The sequence below is a fragment of the Carlito syrichta genome, unplaced genomic scaffold (assembly GCF_000164805.1).
Source record: "Carlito syrichta isolate Samal-C Ts95f unplaced genomic scaffold, Tarsius_syrichta-2.0.1 Scaffold97032, whole genome shotgun sequence".
NCBI lineage: Eukaryota > Metazoa > Chordata > Mammalia > Primates > Tarsiidae > Carlito > Carlito syrichta.
Window position 1 is genome coordinate 121,246 of NW_007041128.1, and position 4,307 is coordinate 125,552.

At 54.9% G+C, this 4,307-nt stretch overlaps 1 protein-coding gene across 2 annotated transcripts in view; it reads right to left on the bottom strand.

Moving 5' to 3' along the window:
• Positions 1-2,323, bottom strand: part of IARS (isoleucyl-tRNA synthetase) — an 84,706-nt gene extending 82,383 nt beyond the window's left edge. Inside the window, exon 1 of one of the 2 annotated variants that reach the window (XM_008062825.2) lies at positions 2,242-2,323. The gene's annotated coding sequence lies outside the window, so the exon portion shown is untranslated. The remainder of the gene's footprint in view (positions 1-2,241) is intronic. The other variant, XM_021714779.1, reaches the window with a different exon arrangement.
• Positions 2,324-4,307: the final 1,984 nt, after the last annotated feature.

A 4,307-nucleotide genomic window follows, 5' to 3' on the forward strand; every position in this document is an offset into this window, starting at 1 on the left:
AAAAAAAAAAAAAAAAAGAATCACTGCACTCTTACACAAAGCATAAAGACCCGGTGTGAGAGCAACGACTATGTCAGGAAGAACCATGTACCAGTGACCGGGCTATGGCAGCTGCTGAGAAGAAACAGCCTCCATGCATCAATCACAGGATTGCTGTGGCCCACGGTATCCGCTAGAGAGCTGTACTTCACAACAGCATCCAGCAACCACAGGGCGGGGGCAGGGCAGGGCAGGTGACCTTGCCTGGCAGGACACAAGGAGGCCATCTTCTCCGCCTCCCTTTTACTGTAATCCAGGCCCTCCACTCTTCCCTATGCTACAGCTCCTCCAGGCCACCTTTACCTCAACTCACCGCTCAGCAATTTCTACACTATTCTCCTTGACCTTCACTTGTGTTTATGTATCTCAAAATATTTTGGGAAGATACACTGAAACTATGTTTTGTTTGAAGTTTCATGAGCTTGTCCAGACCCTGTGCCTCATGCCTGAAACCCTAGCACTTTGGGAGGCTAATGGGAGAAGACTGCCTAAGCCCAGGAGACTGAGACATGGTGAGACCAAAAAAAATCATTAATTAAATACATAAAATAAAAAATTCACGACCTGTCACAATTACTTCCCTTCTTAACTCTACTGCATTAAGTGGTTCCAATATTCTCCCCATTACCAAGGCATGACATTTCTGAATCACTCTTGATACTACCCAAATGAAATGCACATCCAATGAATTACTAAGTCATATCGATTCTACCCGAAGTCTACTTCGTAATGTTTTCTTCCCAGGTCTTCACAACCTGTTACGTAAGTCAAATTTAACCCCAAAGGCGGGGGTCCATCTCAAGCCTTTCCTTAATTTAGTTACAGCCCAGTGACATATACTCTACATACCCCTGCAAATGTATAAAATACGTATACAAAGATGTTCACTGAAGCCTTGTTTCTATAGGCAAATAACTGAAAACAACCTAAATATCCACGGAGACTAAAGTAAATCATGGTACATCAATATCGTGAATACCAGGCAACCATTAAAAATAAATAAAGTGCTAAGCCAGACGCGGTAGCTCACACCTGTAAGCACAGTCAGAGGCGAGAGGACTGCCTGAGCCCAGGGGTTTGAGACCAGCCTGGGACACTTGGTGAAGCATCGTCTCAACAATAAATCAAAAAATTAGCCGGGAGTGGTGGTGCACGCCTGCAGTTCCAGCTACTTGGAAGGCTGAGGCGGAAGGATCGCCGGAGCCCAGCAGGTCGAGGCCGTGGTGGCCGTGAGCCCGCCACTGCACTCCAGCCTGGGCCACAGAGCGAGACTCCGACTCAAATAAATAAACACATACAATTTAAAAAATGAACTGCTACGTATGAAATGTGTACACCACCTATACATACGAGAAAGAAAAACGTCGGCCATTGCCAGGCCACCACCACCACTGGCCAGGCCACTGTGGCCATGTGCTCTCCGAGCTATGGCCAGGTCATGCTTTCTCAGGCTTCGGCCCCCCCACCTGGGGGAGGTGAGTCACCTCCCTCGCTCTCATTTACTTTCTAAATAAACTATATTTTCCAAACTAAAAAAAGAAAAAAGTCGCACGTACAACCTACTAAACTACTAACAACACAGCATTTTCCAAAGATTTTTTCTCATCTCAGGCACCCCCAGCTCGTCCGGCTGGAGTCCAAGGGCCTCTCCCGCCGGCTCCTCACACCCACCCAAGGAAGCCTCAGGGGCGCGGCCGTCCGCGTCTCCCGAGCCCGCACCGGCCTCTCCGAGCCGGGCGGCCCTGGACGCCGGAGCCCCCAGCCCCTGCCCGTGCTCAGGGCCAAGCCCCAGGGCGGCTCCTGACGAGCCCTCGCCCCCCGCCGCGTCCCCGCGGCAAATGCTCGCTCCCAGGAGCCAGGCACAGGAACGGGCGCCTGGGACTCGGAGCAGCCCTTAGGAACGCAGGGCCCTGGCCGTGCTCTCGCCCACCCGCTGACCTCCGCCAACCCGCCAGCGGCCCGACGACCGCCGCGGTCCGGGGTACGATGCCCCGCTCGCGGTTTCTGGCGCGACCCGAGGCCGCCTCCCAGTCGTCCTCCTCGGAAGCAGACACGCACGGGACGAGCCTCGAAGAAACACGTCCTCGCTTGGGAAAAGATTAAATCCCGCACTGCAGTGTCGGGGCGGCAACGCGCGCAGGCAGCACCCGGCGCGCCTGAGAGGCCCGGCGGGCACACCCCGGCAGGCAGGAAAGGGCGTACCTGAGGAGCCTGGGGCACCCGGGAAGCCCCGTGGGCCAGCGAGCCTCGCGCGGAGTCGGCGACCGAACGGCTGACCGGAGCGCGGAGTGATGCAACGCCCTACAACGCAGGAAGGGAAGAGCCCCGGCTCCACGCCGGCCAATCAGCGTACGGCGCTAACACCTGCCAACAATCCTGGCGCCTATTGGTCTACCGGGGCCCTGGCCACGCCCGCCCGCCGCCATCGGTAGCCTAGTTAGGCCGCGATGCATGCCGGTAACGCGGCTCCTCGCGGGCGGGGAGCGCGTGCGGTCGCGCCGCGGTGGCGAGTGCGGGGCCCGCATCCGTTTCTACGGCGTAGCCGGAGGCCGCACTAACCACTCGGATATCTCTGACGTGCTGGGGACTGATTGAAGAAGAGCGCGAAGGGTGGGGTTCACGTTGCTCCTGATGGTTGCCAGCATTTGGCCTGTACGTTTCGTCACGCGTAAGTCGCACTTGAAGTTTCTGTCGCCAAACACAGGAACTTCGGGAGAGGCGGCTTCAGCAACTCTGCCGTGGGGCCGCGAGCCACGGACGACAAGGCCGCTTCTATTGCACATGGCCACGTGGGGCGATTAAAGGAACGGGAAGAACCGGCCTGGCCACCATTTCTACTGTACGTTTAAAACGCGTCCCAAGCCGCGCCCGGTGGCTCAGCCTGTAATCCCGCGCCTTGGGAGGCCGAGGAGAGTGGATTGCCTGAGACCCGCCTGGGCAACTTGGCGAGACCTCATCTCTACAGGGAATCAAAAAATCAGCCGGGCGTGGTAGCGCGCGCCTGTAATTCCGGCTCCTCGAAAGGCGGAGGCGGAAGGATCGCCGGAGCCCAGCGGGTCGAGGCTGCGGCGGCCGGCGCGGCCACGGCACTCCAGTCTGGGCGACAGAGTGAGATTCCGACTCAAAAAATAAAAATAAAAATAAATAAATAAAATGTGTCCTAGGCCGGGAGCAGTGGTTCAAGCCTGTCATCCCAGCCCTTTGGGAAGCCGAGGCGAGAGGGTTGCCTGAGCCCACGGATTCGAGACCAGCCCGGGCAACTTGGGGAGACCTCATCTCTGCAATAAATCAAGAAATTAGCCGGGCGAGATGGCGCGTGCCTGTAGTTCCAGCTCCTTGGAAGGCTGAGGCCGAAGGATCATCCGAGCCCAGCAGGTCAAGGCTGCGGTGGCCATGAGCGTGCCACTGCACTCCAGCCTGGGCAACAGAGTGAGACTCCAACTCAAAAAAACACAACATTTTGATATCTTGTTCAGCGTATATTCAACATGACTTACAGTCTAGGCCCTAAGTGTCAGGGATTAGAGTAAGTGGCTTCTTGTCCCCAGTCACAGGGGTAACTCTCAATGGTTCTGCAATTATGCTCAATTAAACATACGTTCGTCGTTGCAAATCTTCAGTTTATTAAGTGGAAGTTGAAATGTGAAGTTTCCACATTCTTCAAGTTGCCAGCTTGTTCAGTTCATTTCTATCGCCTGTCCAGAGAGCCTGGATTAGAGCTAGACAGAGGGGTCTCCTGGACAAATGTGTCCAGGATAAAGGTACAGGTGAGGTAGATTGACAAACCTGATTATTTAAAAATTGGACTGAGAAACATAGTACAGTGGAAGGTATAGGAAGACTAAGCCTAGAAAAAAAGTTAAATGAAAAAATAATTCCAGCCAGGCTCGGTGGCTCAGCCTGTAATCCTGCACCTTTGGGAGGCTGAGGTGAACGGATTGCCTGAGCCCGCAGGTTTGAGGCCCACCTGGGCAACTTGGTGAGACCTCATCCCTACAATAAATCAAAAAATCAGCCGGGCGTGGTAGCGCGCGCCTGTAATTCTGGCTACTTGGAAGGTTGAGGAGGAAGGATCCCTGGAGCTGGGACTGGGAGTGGCCACTGTACTCCAGTCTGGGCGACAGGGTGAGACTCCAACTCAAAAAAAAAAAATGACTGGGCTTGGTGGCTCAGCCTGTAATCCCATGCCTTGGGAGGCTGAGGTGAGTGGATTGCCTGAGCCCGTGGGTTTGAGACCCACCTGGGCAACTTGGCGAGACCTCATCTCG